The sequence below is a fragment of the Natator depressus genome, chromosome 2 (genome assembly GCF_965152275.1).
Source record: "Natator depressus isolate rNatDep1 chromosome 2, rNatDep2.hap1, whole genome shotgun sequence".
In the NCBI taxonomy this organism is placed as follows: domain Eukaryota; kingdom Metazoa; phylum Chordata; order Testudines; family Cheloniidae; genus Natator; species Natator depressus.
In genome coordinates, this window is record NC_134235.1 from 89,706,379 (window position 1) to 89,725,273 (window position 18,895).

An 18,895-nucleotide genomic window follows, 5' to 3' on the forward strand; every position below is an offset into this window, starting at 1 on the left:
TACATTTCTCACAGCCTTTGGGAGATTTTGCTTTCAAATATTACTTTTTGGGATTAACGCTACACCTGAATTTTTCCAAAGAAAGATGGCAGAATTATTAACAAACACAAATGGAGTTGTAGTATTCATGGACAATATTATAATACATGGATCTTCAATGGAAGAGCACAACAAAACTCTTAGTGAAATCCTGAGCCTAATCAGTCAGTCTGGACTGACGCTAAACAAGGAAAAACAGATTCCTAGCCCTGAGAAAGTAAAAGCAATTTAAGAATTGAATACCCCAACTCATAGAATCATAGACTTTAAGGTCAGAAGGGACGATTATGATCGCCTAGTCTGACCTCCTGTACAACGCAGGACACAGAATCTCACTCACCCACTCCTGTAACAACCCCCTAACCTATGTCTGAGCTATTGAAGTTCTCAAATCATGGTTTAAAGACTTCAAGGTGTAGAGAATCCTCCAGCAAGTGACTCATGCCCCACGCTGCAGAGGAAGGTGAACCCCCCCCCAGGGCCTCTGCCAATCTGCCCTGGAGGAAAATTTCTTCCTAACCCCAACTATGGCGATCAGCTAAACCCTGAGCATGTGGGCAAGACTCACCAGCCAGACACCCTGGAAATAATTCTCTATCGTAACTCAGATCCCACCCCATCTAACATTCCATCACAGGCCATTGGGCATATCTACCGCTAATAGTCAAAGATCAATTAATTGCCAAAATTAGGCTATTCCATTATACCATCCCCTCCATAAACTTATCTAGCTTAGTCTTGAAGCCAGATATGTCTTTTGCCCCCACTGTTCCCCTTGGAAAGCTGTTCCAGAACTTCACTCCTCTGATGGTTAGAAACCTTTGTCTAATTTCAAGTGTAAACTTCCTGATGGCCAGTTGATATCCATTTGTTCTTGTGTCCACATTGGTACTGAGCTTAAATAATTCCTCTCCCTCCCTAGTATTTATCCCTCTGATATATTTATAGAGAGCAATCATATCTCCCCTCAGCCTTCTTTTGGTTAGGCTAAAGAAGCCAAGCTCTTTGAGTCTCCTTTCCTAAGACAGCTTTTCCATTCCTCAGGTCATCCTAGTATCCCTTCTCTGTACCTGTTCTAGTTTGAATTCATCCTTCTTAAACCTGGGAGACCAGAACTGCACACAATATTCCAGATGAGGTCTCACCAGTGCCTTGTATAACGGTACTAACACCTCCTTTTCTGTACTGGAAATACCTTGCCTGATGCATCCCCAGACCGCATTAGCTTTTTTCACAGCCATATCACATTGGCAGCTCATCGTCATCCTGTAATCAACCAATACTCGGAGGTCCTTCTCCTCCTCTGTTACTTCCAACCGATGCGTCCCCAGCTTATAACAAAAATTCTTGTTATTAATCCCTAAATGCATGACCTTGCACTTTTCACTATTAAATTTCATCCTATTACTATTACTCCAGTTTACAAGGTCATCCAGATCTTCCTGTATGATATCCTGGTCCTTCTCTGTATTGGCAGTACCTCCCAGCTTTGTGTCATCCGCAAACTTTATTAGCACATTCCTGCTTTTTGTGCCAAGGTCAGTAATAAAGAGATTAAATAAGATTGGTCTCAAAACCAATCCCTGAGGAACTCCACTAGTAACCTCCTTCCAGCCTGACAGTGCACCTTTCAGTATGACCCATTGTAGTCTCCCCTTTAACCAATTCCTTATCCACCTTTCAATTTTCATATTGATCCCCATCTTTTCCAATTTAGCTAATAATTCCCCATGTGGAACCATATCAAATGCCTTACTGTAATCGAGGTAAATTAGATCCACTGCGTTTCCTTTGTCTAAAAAATCTGTTACTTTCTCAAAGAAGGAGATCTGGTTGGTTTGACATGATCTACCTTTTGTAAAACCATGTTGTATTTTGTCCCAATTACCATTGACCTCAATGTCCTTAACTACTTTCTTCTTCAGAATTTTTTCCAAGACCTTGCATACTACAGATGTCAAACTAACAGGCCAGTAGTTACCCAGATCACTTTTTTTTCCTTTCTTAAAAATAGGAACTATGTTAGCAATTCTCCAGTCATATGGTACAACCCCTGAGTTTACAAATTCATTAAAATTTTTTGCTAATGGGCTTGCAATTTCATGTGCTAGTTCCTTTAATATTCTTGGATGAATATTATCTGGGCCCTGTGATTTAGTCCCATTAAGATGTTTAAATTTCGCTTCTACCTGGATATGGCAATATCTACCTCCATATCCTCATTCCCATTTGTCGTCCTACCATTGTCCCTAAGCTCCTCATTAGCCTCATTAAACACTAAGGCAAAGTATTTGTTTAGATATTAGGCCATGCCTAGGTTATCCTTAACCTCCACTCCATCCTCAGTGTTTAGCAGTCCCCACTTCTTCTTTCTTTGTTTTCTTCTTATTTATATGGCTATAAACCCTTTTACTATTGGTTTTAATTCCCTTTGCAATGTCCAACTCTACATGGCTTTTGGCCTTTCTCACTTTATCCCTACATGTTCTGACCTCAATAAGGTAGGTTTCCTTGCTGATCCCTCCCATTTTCCACTCCTTGTAGGCTTTCTGCTTTTTCTTAATCACCTCTCTGAGATGCTTGCTCATCCATCTTGGTCTACACTCCTGCCTATGAGTTTTTTCCCCTTTCTTGGGATGCAGGCTTCTGATAGTTTCTGCAAGTTTGACTTGAAGTAATTCCAGGCCTCCTCCGCCTTTAGATCCACAAGTTCTTCAGTCCAATCCACTTCCCTAACTAATTTCCTTAATTTTTTAAAGTTAGCACTTTTGAAATCAAAAATCCTAGTCACAGATCTATTTTTGTTTATCCTTCCATTTAGTTTGAACTGGATTCGCTCATGATTGCTTGAACCAAGTTTGTCCCCTACAACCATTTCTTCTTCTTCAACTAATGTAATGGGATGGTAAATTACCTTGGTCAATATCTACAAGACTTTTCTATAGTGACAGAACCACTGAATGAACAGTTAAAGTGCAATACATCTTGTGTATGAGGGCCAAATTAAAAAGGAATGATCTCAACAGCTCTAGTTCTCAAATACTGTAATATGAACAAACCCACAATAGTCCGTGCAGACACAAGCTATGGCCTAGGTTGTGTACTGTGGCAACAACATGGCTCTGAGTGGAAGCAAGTTGCATTTTGTTCTTGCAGATTTACAGAAGCAGAAAAATGATATGCACAGATTGAAAAGGAGTTCCTGGCAAGTGTATGGGCACATGAAAGCTTTTATAGATATCTGTGTGGACTGGATTCATTTACACTTATAACAGACCATAAGTTGCTTGTAACCCTTATCAAAGGAAAATGTCTGGATCAAGCACTTCTGAGATGCCAGCATCTATGCTGAGGTCAATTCAATATTCCCAATTGCAAAAATATGTTCCTAGGAGAAAACTGGTAGTAGTAGACATTGTGAGCTTGAAGATGATGCAAAGGCATACGTGGATGCATACAGACCAGTGTCAGAAACAAGACTACTCCTAGTTACAAACAGCAACTTCAACAGACACACAACTTGAGGAAGTTCTAAGTTACATTAGGGGTGGCTGGCCCAAGTATCTAAAGGACACTAAGAAAGTGACCAAAGTGTACCTTGTGGTGCATGGACAATGAAGTGAGTCAGCTAGATTCATGATCAAAGACAATTGCACCATAATTCCAAACGAAATGAGAGAAGAAATTCTAAACTTCATCCATTAAAGATATCGAGGATTAACTAAATGCTGTAATGGGTCAACCAGTCAGTGTGGTGGCCATGCATCAATAAGGACATGAAGAATAAAGTATCTGCATGTGAACGTTGCAGAACTAACAGACCAACACAACACAAAGAACCTTTAATAACAACACATCTACCAGACAGATTTTGGAAGAGACTAGCTGCAGATTTGGAATGGGTCCCATATGAGGAGAGGTTAAAGAGGCTAGAACTTTTTCAGCTTGGAAAAGAGGAGACTAAGGGGGGATATGATAGAGTGTGGTGAGTGGTGTGGAGAAAGTGAATAAGGAAAAGTTATTTGTTTGTTCCCATAATATAAGAACTAGGGGCCACCAAATTAAATTAATGGGTAGTAGGTATAAAACCAATAAAAGGAAGTTCTTCTTCGCTCAGCGCACAGTCAACCTGTGGAACTCCTTGCCTGAGGAGGTTGTGAAGGCTAGGACTATAACAGGGTTTAAAAGAGAACTGGATAAATTCATGGAGGTTAAGTCCATTAATGGCTATTAGCCAGGATGGGTAAGGAATGGTGTCCCTAGCCTCTGTTTGTCGAAGGGTGGAGATGGATGGCAGGAGAAAGATCACTTGATCATTACCTGTTAGGTTCACTCTCTCTAGGTCACTGGCATTGGCCACTGTTGGTAGACAGGATACTGGGCTGGATGGACCTTTGGCCTGACCCAGTATGGCCATTCTTATGTTCTTATGATTTATGTGAATTCAGAGGACCTCATTTCCTGGTCATTGTGGACTATTTTTTCAAGTATGTAGAAATAATGTACTTGAAAGCAATAACAGGTTGCAGTGTTATCGAGATACTAAAGTGCACTTTTGTGCCCTTCAGTATTCCATTACAACTAGTGATGGATAACGGACCACAATTCACTGCAGCAGAATTTAAGTCATTCCAAAGAAAATGTGATTTTGATCATATTACTAGCAGCCCACATTACCCATAAGCAAATGGAGAGGCTGAGAAAGCTGTACAGACAGCCATGAAAATCCTATGGCAGGAAGATCCATTCCTTTCTGAGTTACAGATCAACACCAGTAGAGGCTATTGCATATAGTCCAGCACAACTCCTGATGGGAAGACACCTCAGAATTACTATTCCAACTTTCCAAAGTGGTGAGACGTGAAGAGAGCAGCCAGATTGGAGAAAAAGGCTAATAGTTTATGAACACTTTTTACAACAGACATCACTCAATAAGAGAAATGCAAGGTCTAGAACCCGGTGACGATGTTCATGTCAAACTGTATGAAGAAAAGGATGGACAACTCCTGCTGTCATAAGGAAAAAGAATTCATTTGTGATTGAGACTGACAGGGGAGAGTTCAACAGAAGCTGTCGACATCTACAGTTTGTTACTCTGAAAGAACAACCAACAGACCAAACCCTACAGATGGCAGACACAGAACAAGAAGAAGAAGATTAAAGGATTCCAAACCAACCACAGTCAATTGTTGCAACTAGTGGACAGCCAGATAATAAAGTATTGCACATTCAGATTGTGGAATTTGAAAATCAGTATGATTCAGAGACAATTAACAGATTGATCCGTACTGAACTTCAAAGACTGTGTAATAGTGTAAATATTGTATGTGGTCGGAATGTAGAATTAAAGGGGGAGATGGAATGGAATGCTAAACTGTTGTATACTATTCAGCTACTAGGTGGCACTGTGTGTGTAAAATACCTTATTTAAACAAACCTCAGACACACCTGGCAGAGCATTAAAGCACCTCATTATGAACACATCTGGTGGGTATAAGAATGCTCCATGACCAGTCCATATCTGGTACAGGAACCTGACAGGTTACAGTAAAAAAATGTTGTTTGGAGATATTTGGTACTTCCTGTTTTTTTTTTAAGTTGTTTTGTTTTGCCAGTTTAATAAACTTGAGGGTTCAGCAAAAAGCAGTGGGAGAAAGACTGAAAAATATCAAAATGAAATCCCTAGATAGGCAGTAAGAGCCAGATTCTGGCATGGTCACACTGAGTAGTAATTTACTCCTGTAAAAAAAATTAGACTATTAACCGAATAAGGTTCAATTTTTTAATGAATGCAGTCAGACTCCTGCACCCACAGTGGACTGCCTTAGTTTTAGCAACATGGTTCTGCTACTGTACCTCCTTCACTAGAAGAGCTTCTGTAATAAGAAAGACCATGATATCACTGGGAGGACTGGTTACATGATGTATAGAATCATAGGACTGGAAGAGACCTTGAGAGGTCATCTAGTCAAGTCCCCTACACTCATGGCAGGAGTATTATTTAAGTATTATTTAGACCCTCCCTGTCAGGTGCTTGTCTAACCTAGTCTTAAAAATCTCCAATGATGGAGATTCCACAGCCTCCCTGGCAATTTATTCCGGTGCTTAACCATCCTGACAGGAAGTTTTTCCTAATGTCCAACCTAAATCTCCCTTGCTGCAATTTAAGCTCATTGCTTCTTGTCCTATCCTCAGAGGTGAAGAAAAACAATTTTTCTCCCTCCTCCTCCTCCTTGTAACAACCTTTTACATACTTGAAAACTGTTATCACGTCCCCCCTCAGTCTTCTCTTTTCCAGACTAAACAAACCAATTTTTTTTCACTCTTCCCTCATAGGTCATGTTTTCTAAACCTTTGATCATTTTTGTCGCTCTTCTCTGGATTCTCTCCAATTTGTCCACATTCTTTCTGAAATGTGGCACCCAGAGCTGGACACAATGCTCCAGTTGAGGCCTAATCAGCACGGAGTATAGAGGAAGAATTGCTTCTCGTTTCTTGCTTACAACACTCCAGCTAATACATCCCAGAATGTATTAGCTGGAGTGTTGTAAGGGAGTGCGAGATGTGGGAGGGGGCTCAGGGAAGGGGGTTGGGGTGCAGGAGGGGGTGCACAGTGTGGGAGGGGTCTCAGGGCAGTGGTGCAGGGAGGGGTGCAGGGTGCGGGAGGGGACTCAGGGCAGAGGATTGGGGTGCAGGGTGCAGGCAGGGGTTCAGGGTGCGGGCTCCGGCCTGGCACCGTTTACCTGGAGTGGCTCCGGGGTGGCAGCGGCATCCGGAGCCAGGGCAGGCTCCCTGTCTGCCTGCCTGCCCTGTCCCTGGCCCCGCGCTGCTCCGCTTCGGGAAGCGGCCAGCACCACGTCCCTGTGGCCCCTGGGGGAGAGGGGGCAGAGGGCTGAGCACGCTGCCCTTGCCTGTGGGTACCTCCCCTGAAGCTCCCATTGGCTGCAGTTCCCCGTTTGGGGGAGGTACCCACAGGCAAGAGCAGCGTGCGGAGCCCTCTGCCCCCTCTCCCCCAGGGGCCGCAGGGACATGGTGTTGGTTGCTGAGCGGAGCGGGGCCCGCGGCGACACGGGGGTGGCAATCCCAAGGGCCAGATCCAAAGCCCTGAGGGGCTGGATCCGGTCCATAATTTGCTCACCCCTGCTCTATGTCATTATCTAAATCACTGATGAAGATATTGAACAGAACCGGACCCAGAACTGATCCCTCCGGGACCCCACTCGGTACGTCCTTCCAGCATGACTGTGAACCGCTGATAGCTACTCTCTGGGAACGGTTTTCCAACCAGTTTTACACCCACCTTATAGAAGCTCCATCTAGGTTGCATTTCCCTAGTTTGTTTGTGAGAAGGTCATGCAAGACAGTATCAAAGGTTTTACTAAAGTCAAGATATACCACGTCTACCGTTTACCCCCATCCACAAGGCTTGTTACCCTGTCAAAGAAAGCTATGAGGTTGGTTTGACATGATTTGTTTTTGACAAATCCATGCTGACTGTCACTTATCACCTTATTATCTTCTAGATGTTTGCAAATTGATTGCTTAATTATTTGCTCCATTATCTTTCTGGGTACAAAAGTTAAGCTGACTGGTCTTTCTGATGATTTGCAGTTTTTCTCCAGCATTCCCTCTATTTAATTTCTGTGGTAAATAGTGCCAATATATAACTCTGTGTCGTTAATGCTCTGTGTAGCAGAGGGAACTCTCCTACATCAGTCTCAGTGCACCTTGGGGGAATGGCTTGCATTGTCAGGGACTGCAGCTCTCTAATGCAGGTTAATGCAGCTGGATGTTTCCTTCTTTCCCTTGTGTTTCCTGTAACTAGATTTGTCTCTTGCAGTGAGAAATACTCAAATAGGGCTCAGTGACAGTCCCCTGCTGTCTGCACAGAAAAAGCACTCCATTTACTTGAAACATTTTCATATTGGAGGTTAGCCAAGGAGAAGGTAGCCTTCCCTTTTCTCTCATGCATTTGTCCTTCGTTGTTTTATCAATAAGTCAAACTTTCTTCCACCCTCCTTAGCTGTGAGGTTAGTAACACAGAGGGCAGTGACCCTTTATTAGAAAACATTCCACAACAACTGAAGATTGATTATTGAAGGCCACTAAGTACAACTTCTGTTGACACTTAAATTGGGTGAAAAAACTTATTCTGCCCACAGTAAATATGTCTGTGCATTATGATTGATGATAGGTAAATGGCCATGTAATAGAAAGATACTCTATTGCTGAATGAAGGATCTAGTGCTTTTTGTGTGTGAATATCATCAGTTTCTTCTAACCCATGGTTGCAGTATTTCTGTTTGTAACTCTGACTCTTCAATTACATAGCTATCCATAAATTACGTTTGTGTGGGCCCATTCCTTTGCCAGAGAACAAACAGCAGACTTTTTCCATGTTACCAGTTAGGCTGGGCATGTAGGACCATACATGCAACTTATGGACATATAAAAGTAAACATAATGTTGTAATCCAGATGAGAACAGCAAGAAACACAAACCAGAGACAGGGTTGTCAGTTATCCATAAATTTATGGACAATTGTAGAAGAAAAGAGAGCAAGGAACTGCACATCTAAAAAAAAAACAAAAAACAAAATAGCCTAATTCTTGACCATAAAAATAGTAATTTTAGACCCTTTTCTGCAAAGTGTATTTTCCCTCTTGTGGCCTTTAATGAATTGATAAGAGAAAGTATTGTTAAAGTTGAACTGCTACCATACTTATTTTAAACAAAAGTGATATGCTATTCACAATGCTTTAATTTTAAAATAAGACACATGAGCATGGAAACAAATATATCAACATGGTTTTAGAGAATGACCTAGAGTATTATTTATTAATATTATTTATTAATTAAAAGTTATCAATTAAAAATTGGGTGTCAATTTAAAAAATAAAAATATCCAGGTGGTTGGTGAATTGTCTGGCATTGTAGCTGTCCAAAACCTCTGACTGAACTACATTTGAAAAGAGAGTGTCAGCTTGCTATGTCCTGCTCACCTTCCTTACATTAGTAGTGCAGAAGAGCTGATTTTAATGGGGTTGTTTGGATGCAGCTGAGAACAGAGTTTAGTCCCTTGTCTCTATACTATTGCTTTACAATTACATAAATAAATACGTTACACACCAAATTGTCCTCTGAGACCAGAAAAAGCGCTAGTCTCTTTGTTTTTGGCATATTAAGTGACTCTGAATTAGCGCAGAATACTCTGTGCTGCTTGCTGAGAAAAAGGGTTTTACCTGATTATCTTTGGATATTGTTTCCACTGCCCCACTCACCTACTATATTTGTGTTTTGCTCATGTGGAATTGTTTTGTTGTCAGATACTCTTTCTGAAATGCCAAGAGGTAAAGGGGAGCATGTATGGTGGTTGGCAGCAGGAATGACTCCATGTGGAAGAGCCTGCTGGGCATGGGAGAACAATATGGTTGATCTATACTTAAATAAAAAAGAGTGGTATCAGGGGTGATTTTTAGAACACAAGAAGAGCAAGTCACTTGACATTTACAATAGGATTGGTTCATCTGAGAGCTAAATAAATATCAGTGGAAAACCCTATGGAATTTGACCTACATTTTAAAAGTGAGTCATGATTTTGTGTGCCTTGATTTTTGGGTGCCCAACATAAAGTGCCTTTAGGGCCTGATTTTCATAAGTTCTGAGTACTTGCCCTATCAAAATGATGCTTTTTAAGGTAGGTCAATTTGGGCACCTACTATTAATCATTTTTTTAACCTATCCTTTTGGCTCTTTTAACATCAGTGTGTTTGGCAGACTGGTGTGGTTTTTATTAAATACAAGCTTGAATTCCAAGTGTCAAGAAGATGTGTTTTCCTACCCCCCCCTCCACCCCGGTTCCTCAGACGTTCTTGTTAAACCCTGGCTTTGTGCTGGAAATGGCCCACGTTGATTATGATACACATTGTAAGGAGAGTGATCACTTTAGATAAGCTATTACCAGCAGGAGAGTGGGGTGGGGGGAGAGAAAACCTTTTGTAGTGATAAACACCCATTTTTTCATGGTCTGTGTGTATAAAAACATCCTCACTGTATTTTCCACTTTATGCATCCGATGAAGTGAGCTGTAGCTCATGAAAGCTTATGCTCAAATAAATTGGTTAGTCTCTAAGGTGCCACAAGTACTCCTTTTCTTTTTGAGAAGATGTGTGTAGATTCCATTTGTGGCTTAAAACTAGCAGCCATTCCCCCTTCAAGTTTTTGCCTGTCTTTCTCTCTGTCTGATCTGTTTTACTAATTTGGCCTCCATTACCTGACCACTTCACAATATTGCATGTATAAGGAAGTAGTAGTCTACTAATTTTACCAATGGGGAACAGAAACTAAGTGGCTTCTTAAAGGTTATACTGGAGGTCTTCAGCAGAACAGGAAATTGAAGCTGAGTTTGCCAAGCATTAGGTGGGGGGTGCTTAACCACTGGAGGATCCTTTTTAAAAGTTAAAATTCAAAGTAAATTTTAGTCAGTAGTACCCAGGATGGTAATTATTGATTCAGGACAGCATTTAAGCAAGAACTTAAGTCCCATTGACTTCAGTGCCTGTAGTTAAGCACATCCTTAAGTGCTGTCCTGAAAAGGAATGCTTTCCTGAACTGGGGCCTAGATTAGCTAGGACTCCAGCAGTCCTGACTCCAGCAGAATACCCATTGACTTGAGTGAAAGCTTTGCTGAATTACTTGTACTAGTTTGACCACTTCCTAGGTGTATAATGCAGAAGACGGTGTTTATTCAAGTAGATGGTCTATCAAGAGCAGAAGGATGGTCTTGTGGTTAAGACACTGAATTGGGACTCAGGAGGAATGCCAGTTTTGGGCATATCATTTAATCTCTCTGTTCCTTAGTTCCTGGTCTATAAAAATGGAGATGATAATACTTACTTTCTCCCACCATGTTTTTGTTTTGCCTATTTGGATTGCAGATTCTTTGGGACACTGACTTTATTTTATTATGTATTGGTGCAGTACCTAGCAAAACAGGACCTTGATCTCAGTTGTGGCTTTTAAGTGCTACCTTAGTACAATTAATGATGGTAAACAAGGTTTATATTTTTATTGTTCCATATAAAAACATTATTGCTTAAACCAAATGTCAAAACTGATGGAATACAGATCAGCAAACTTGTGGCTTTTTCACATATAGAGAACCCAGGACAATCCTTTAGTAGAGGTTTTTGTGATTTCTTGCGATAAATATTAGTTCTGGATAAAATGGGTATAATATAATTTATTTGTCTTTGTCAATTTGCTGAAGTGGATTTCTCCAGTAGATGATCAAACATAACCAAGGGTAAATAAATGCAAACCTTCTCTTATGTCACAAGAAGCTTACTCATATAAGTCTTATTTTTGGAGGCTGCCACTACTGTATTGCAGGAAGACATAGTTTCCTATGTTACTAACAATGGTTCCAGGAATACCCTACAGCTGATATGCCTCATCAATGTCTGGTTTGCTTGTCTAGATAATGTTCTATTTGCACTTCTTTATCTAGCGCACAGACAGACGACTACTTGACTACTAAGACACTGTAAATATATCAAATGAATTATTTCAGCATGGTTTGATTTGCAGGACAAACTAGAACTGGATTTACATAGTAATGCATATAAAATACTAGGAGGCCTTTCCCCTAAGTTCCTTGCACTCCTGAACAGCTGCTGCTCACAACAGATGAACTTTCACAGCACTAACTGATCCAGCCTTCCAGGAAGATTTGAAACTCTATCAGTGTTTTCTCAAGATAGAAGGTGCTCATTAAACAATTTAATACATGGTTAAGTCTTTTACATATGAGCTTTTTTCTTTACTAAGGGCCCAGTTATGTAAAATGCTAAGTGCCTCTTGAGAGGTGCTGAGCACCCTCAGTTCCCATCAAAAAGTGAATAGCACGATTGGGCCTTGTATTTAACTACAGTAAAGACAGTACCTCATTTCCCTTATGTCTTTGACTTCCTCATTGCCTGACCTATTAAACATCAACATATTTTGTATTACAGCTGACGTAAATATAGTGTTTTCATCTGCATCCTGAAAGCATTTGCTAACGTGTGCATCTTGTTGTGCCTTTGCAATCAAATCAAATAATTCTACAGAAGTTAAATGACTTCCTTGGCTGACTTTTCAAGCTAACCTCTGTATCTGCAGAGTCCCATGTGGAGTTAGTCACACAATTCCCATTAAAGTTCTTCGTAGTGTTGAGTGAGAGTGGCTGTGTAGCTCTCAAGATTTTGGTTTGAGTTGAGGACACAATCTATGTCTTTAGGTCCCTATGTTTCCCAGAAAAGCTATTGAGCTCAAATGTGTTGCTTTTTAAAAAGAACTTAAATAAAACTTTACTTAGGTTCAGAGACAGACTCATCTCTATGAGCATGCTGTGTGTGTGTGTGTGTGTGTGTGTGAGTGTGAGAGAGAGAGAGAGAGAGAGAGAGAGAGAGAGAAACTATCAATGTGTGTATTGTGTGGGCACGTATGTATGGAAATATTGGCTGTTGTAACCAGTTCTGTGGGAGGGGTTCCTTCCAGCTGTGGACTCTCTCCCCTGTGCACCCAAAAGGCGTTGTCTCATGTTTGATTATCTGGCAGATGACCACCCCAGGGTCTCCCAGGAGGTATATGGTTGACATAACTACCATCTGCTGCAAGAAGGAAGCACTGCCAACTTGCCTCTCCTATAAAAGGTTTGTCAGTTGAGAGAGAACAAATGGCTTACAAACTTGTTTTATAGCAAAGGGCTAGGAGGTAATGGAGAAACCAGGAAGGTAATTTGGAGCCAGAAGGGTAGAAATTGGGAAGTCTATGAGGTAAAGTATTTGGAAAGGCCATTCATTTTGTAATTTTCTTGGGTCAGTGAGTACACTTTTCTGTGTGGATATTGGAATTAGTGATGAACTAAGTGGCTGAAATATTTAGCTGCTGAGATAGCCCTGGCTAAAGTTACACATTGTGCAGGTTATTTTTGTGCTGCTGCTTTTGTTGAGATGAAGGGAGGCAGGGAAGGTACTTTCTGTAGGAGCAGCACAGATGTAAGGTGGAGAGGAGAGAAATATTAATTTCTTCTTCCACTTTGCTTCTTTGGGAGCATTCCTGACAACAGCAAAATTTATCACTTGTGCTGTTCCTCCACTGTGTCCCACCCAAGAGGCACAGCAGAGTGAAACAAATAGGAATCATGTCAGCTTCACTTTGCTTCTCCTGCTGATGTAGGTAACCAAGTGCTGTGAGCAGGTGCCACACTCCTGATTCTCCTGTGGAGACATGGGGGCAGGAGGAACTAAATTGGAGGTGTAGCAGGATACTGTAATCTTGTGCTATATGTGAACCCCTTTGTCTCTAGCAGGTACTGTATTTGTAATGTAAAACATCTGAACAGAAGTCAAAACTTGTGGTACCTACATCACAATCTACTTTTTCTTGCATACAGGTACTCAGCTATTTGTCGGTAACAGAGGACTATGATTTTACTTTGGCCATTAAATAAGAATGTGGAAAGGCTTTCAGATGCTGTTCCTCAATGTTAAAATAACAAATTAGATATTGTTAGACTCATTCCTAAAATATCACTTTCCTTCCATCCACTCTAATTTATGTGCCTACCAGTCTTCTGCAAATTCAGAAACTGGCCAGACCAAGAGAATTTTGGAAGGGGTTGCTTTTGCCAAAGGTAAATCGAAATTGAATTATGTTGCTATCATGTTTAGTGTTAATTTTTTTGGAAAATAAAACAGTTATCTCCGTGATCTCTCTGGGTTCATAGCCTAATGTGATTGAGGACTTTTTCTCCTGTGAATTGCTTAGAGCCAACAAATTAAGGCCAGTATCATTGTGATCATCTCTACAACACAGGCCATAGAATTTGTTCCAGTAGTTACTGCATTAAGCCCAATAATTTGTGGTTCAGATTACATTGATATTTTCATTTTCAGTGGTTCACCTCAAATCCAATTGGTTACATTTTTCTTTAGAACGCTGAAAATTTCAAAGAAATGAAAATACTGGATTCCAAAGCTTGATTCCCAGTCCTCAGCATTCTTTGAGAGTACTGTAGAGACCACGTGCTTGAGAGTACTGGAGAGACATTGGCCTCTCCTACAAATTGAGGAATGGTGTTGAGGAGCTCCAGAGGATGATGATCATGATTGCACACATTTCTAAAGCTTCCATCGTTGGTATTATGTCACCCTCAGCCAAAAAATGGTTGCCTCCCAGGTTGTATGGAAATGTAAGGCTCTTTAGGATGAAGGCCCTGTCACGGGGTCCACGTGACAGGTGGTGCCTCCTTCTGGCCCCTCTGGGAATTAGCTCCTTACAGGTCTGAGGCCCTCTTCTGCTGTTTGCTGCACGTCCTGCTGCTGCTCTCTCTGTGGCCCCTCACTTCCTCTGGGCGCTGTAGCTGCCTCTTTGTGACTTGGCCCTCCGGCCAGGTCACTATTTGTGTTTCCCCTTTCAGGGGGTATCCAAGTCTTTCCTGACAAATGAGCTCGGGCTGTCTTCCCATATAGTGCCCAGCAAGTGCCATTTCCTCAGTGGCTGGTTGGGGAACCCAGGCTCATCCTCTACTCTGGGTGCCAGTTCAGGGGCCCTTTCTTCAGCAGCAAAGATCCATTCCCTTCTGGTCCTTACTGTCCTTCCCTGAGCCTCTTCCATATCCTGTCCCGCTTTTGCCAACCTTACAACTCCCTTCTCCCAGTGAGTGACTGCAACCTATTCCCTGCAGCCCCTACCTGCTCTCAGCTTCTGGGCTTTATACAGGTCCTGTCTGTGTCTCCACAGGTAAACTTTCCCTAATTAGGGCCTCTCAGCCTTAATTCTCCCAACCTACAGCCTAATAAGTTAATTGGCCCATCTGGCCTCTATTAAGCCCTTCAGGGTGAGTGTGGGGTGAGCACCCCATCAGAGGCCCGAAACCTCAATTATTTTGCTTTCAGAATGAATGAGAGGAATATGATGTGCAGGGCTGGCCTTATGGATGGGCGACGTGGACAACCGCCCAGGGTACTATGGTCAGGGGGGCACTGTGGTCAAGAGGCAAGCATCGGGGTAGGCCTGGCATGCGAGGCTGCGGAACGGAGCTTCGGGCGATGGGTGAGGAGAGGCAGCAGTGATGGGGGTGAGGGGTGGGGAGTGAGGAGCCTGGGGAGTCAGCTGGGGCTGGGGGAATGGGTGGGGACCCTGGGGAGGCAGCAGGGGTCAGGGGTGCCAAAATACAAGTTCGCCCAGGGCACCATTTTCCCTTAGGCAGCCCTGATTAGGTGTGCTTGCTGGTGTTAGGAGTTGCATAGAATATTGATTGATTTCTATAGGTAATATGCATGAATAAATCATTGAAAGGACTACTATAATTGAAATATTCTAAGCTACATGATTTACTAGTGACTGCTTAATTTGGTGTGGGGAGACGCTCAAAGGATTTGTTTTACAGCATTGCTTATTTCCCAGATGGCTTCTTGGACTCAGCTTCACCCAAAAGAAAATAACTGTGATATAAATAACTTTCACCCAAGCAATTTTTAAAAAAAGAAAAGCAACTTGGCCCTGTGAAGAGCTCCACTGGCAGCACATGGTTGGAATTTGGGGTGAATCTTGGTCTCTTATTTTCCAAACTTGAAGTGGCTTGGAATGCCACAGATCATTTTCTTGAAAGGGCAGGAAAGAGGACGCTTCATACGTTACTCTGGGAACTTCTCCTCTTCCTTGCCTAGACCCATCTTCTCACCCCAGCCAACCCAAAAAGAGCATGACTGGATCTGGAGGGAGCTGGTTTTCTTGTCTAGAAGGACAGGTCACCTCAGTGCAGGGCTTTTTGTAATAAAGGGAGGAAATTGGCGATTTCAGAGAACCCTACTTCCTGAACAAGCTAATGATATCCCAAAGGATCTCAAACTGTTTGGGTACACATACACCCAATACATACAGTAGGAATCATGTCACCCATCATTGATGTTATGTAGTAGGGTGGAATGCAGCAGCTGTTTAATAGTGCACAGCAGTGCTACACAACAGTTTAGGACACGTAGTGAAGAGCACCAGAAGCATTTGAAACTGTGTGTGTGTTGGGTGCGGTGGTGGTGGTGAAATGAGATAGGCATAATGTAACCACCTGACTATAAATTTGGCTTGCATACCTTCTCTTGTGAAAAATGTCATGAGATCTTTAATGCGCATAAGTGGTCTCATCTGAAAGGTGGCATGTCCTGAGGCCTGGTACTCCATTAACAGCATGCTCAGGCACTGACACAACACTAGCTCACAAAGAAGAGAAATTTTACATAAGAGCCAGAAAAGTAACAAAGGATCACACAGAAAAATACATACCTTACTATCTAACAAAGGAGACTGTGTAACTGGTAAATATTTATGTCAGACTGAGAAATCCCAAGGGAGAAACAAAAGCAGAGCTTAAAATATTAAAGACTGCTTTCAGAGACAGCAAAATATAACCTACAAAACTCTGTGTGATTGCTCAGGAGAATGAAGAAGTAAGCAGGACTGATGAAGACATATATGTATAAATTGTAGGCAGTTTATATATGTTTACATTCTGATAGTTTCAGTCGCTTCAGCACATCTTTAAAATCCTTTGTGGTATTTTATAAAATGTATACCAATCCTTCCAACCAAATCACTACTATAATATAAATATAAGGATATTAAGATATAGTGGAGATAGGCCTTGATTCAGCAAAGTATTTAAGCATGTGCCTATCCACTTGAGTAGTGTCACTGGCTTCAGAAGGGTTATTCAAATACTTGAATTTAGGCAAGTGTTTAAATACCTTGCTGGATCAGGGCCATAGTGCTGTTGAAAGCTGCCAAACTGACAGTCATAGCTTTGTCATCTCTTTATCCACAGAACCCAAAAGGCAACTGATGGACAAGCTTTCCTACACTTCTCTGTCATTATGCCACAAGGAGTAGGTATTAGGATAGTTCAGCCCCTCTGTCCTTAAACTCTCCTTGCCCGCTGGTGAAACTACCAACAAGAGAACTGATCCTTGCCCCAGGTTTAATTAAATCACAACCATGCAATTAATTTCTTACATTTTTCAAAAGTATAAATGTATGGGCTTTCATTGTAGCTGTTCCTGGTATAGATTTTAAAACATCTTAGCTAAGTATTTACTCTTTTTTTGCACATCACGTGCAAATGGCTATCACAGGAGATACTGCCCACAACTCTGATCTTTCTGAGAATACAATCAATTGGCTCTCACTGCATATCTATCACCAAGGGAACAGCACACAGCCAAAGAAACAGACAATACTCAGTGGAAGGAAATGTGGGGGGGGGGCCTTCAATATTTACTTTTTAAATATATTTTGAATTAAGATGTTACAAAGGTATCAGTATTGGAAAAATACGGTTGCACTTCTTGTTTGAGTATGACCCACTGAGGATTGGCTTCAACAATTGTACAGTGTGTAAATATTATTACAGGATTTAAATCCACTCACCACTGCTGCCACTTTTCTCTCTCATTTCCATTTTTGTTGAACTGGTCTGCTGGTGGTGTTTGGCAAACACTGGCAGAAGAGAAGAAGATAGCAAGGGATAAAGAAGGAGGAGTAGGTAAATCTAGCATGAGACTCTCTAACTGACTTTACTATTCTATACAGTGTGTTGAGCAGTGAAAATATTTTCCATATTCGCTGTGTATGGAAATGGCATGGTCTTTCTCTGATCTTCCAATCATTAACAAATCTGAGCAGAGTGGAGAGGACAGAAGCAAAGGGATATAGTTTCCCTCTTCCTTAGTCAGTGTCTCCTGGGCTTCAATCATGGGAGGCATAAGTAGCTAGAAATCTTTAAAACACCAACATTTTTTTAAAACAATGTTTTCTTTTGCTTCTGAGACTAGCATAACAGCACAGTAGTGTAAGTGGAAGCAGAATTCCTGTAGGAATTGGAATGGAGATGATAGATGGAGCAAAATATAGTCATTGTATCATGGATGTGGTTTTGCATCTGATCAATATAATGGAGCCTGAGGCTCCTAGGGGCTATTATAACATTAATAATAACTTGGGATTTACAATAATAGTGATAGTGTGTCTCCAATTGTTACTGATCTTTTTTTTTTTAAATATTGTCAAACTCCTTTTAGAAAGTTAGTTTAAAATCTATGGGCCAGCTAGTATAAATTGGTATAGCTGAGGACCTGGCCTACTGTTTCTAAAAGGCGTTTGATAACTAGGTTCTGGCCCGTGTGTGTGTGTGTATACACAATCATGTATTTAGAAAATAAAGAAAAATCCCCTGCTATTTAAGTCCAAGTTCAGTTTTTACTAAAATGTTTCCATGCAATTCCAGTGACTATCTCTTAATTGTAAACTCAAGTAAATCACTGACTTATTTTAGTAGCATGAAATACCATATTATAAAAATCATAGGAAATTTGCCGTTTTGATGGTTGGCTGCCGTATAGGACAGAATGAATTACATTCAGCATTTGAAAGCATTGGAAATCTGAGCAATCAAAAGAATTTATACCAACTCTAAAACAGAGTTTTAAAATGCTGAAGTTGATTTCTAGAAGTGGTTTTGGCCCTGCAGACTGCCAGAACGATGCATCCTTCCCCAAAATGGTTTTCCAGAGCACTGTAATCCTCTCTTACAGCACCCCTGCTAGTTCAGTACTGAGTCTCTTGAGGGAAGCTTATTGTGTACCAAGTGAGATTATGGTTTTGTGATATCAAGATATGTCCCTGAGATATCAGAAGTTTTCTTTACTTGTCACCTAAGTTAAGACTTTAAGCCAGAACTCCAATGGTGAAAGTCTAATGCACTAGCTATGCTGCATACAAGTCTTATTACACTATGTCATACAACTCCATAAACACT

General features: G+C 41.3%; 1 protein-coding gene and 1 long non-coding RNA gene across 4 annotated transcripts in view; one reads left to right on the forward strand and one right to left on the reverse strand.

Moving 5' to 3' along the window:
• LDLRAD4 (low density lipoprotein receptor class A domain containing 4) overlaps nucleotides 1-18,895 on the forward strand; it is a 432,405-nt gene that overhangs the window by 152,020 nt on the left and 261,490 nt on the right. The gene's annotated exons all lie outside the window — the stretch shown is intronic.
• Nucleotides 1-18,895, reverse strand: part of LOC141982512 (uncharacterized) — a 77,980-nt gene that overhangs the window by 24,526 nt on the left and 34,559 nt on the right. For both annotated transcript variants that reach the window (XR_012638104.1, XR_012638103.1), the window contains one exon: nucleotides 17,509-17,577. This is a non-coding gene — a long non-coding RNA (uncharacterized LOC141982512). The remainder of the gene's footprint in view (nucleotides 1-17,508; nucleotides 17,578-18,895) is intronic.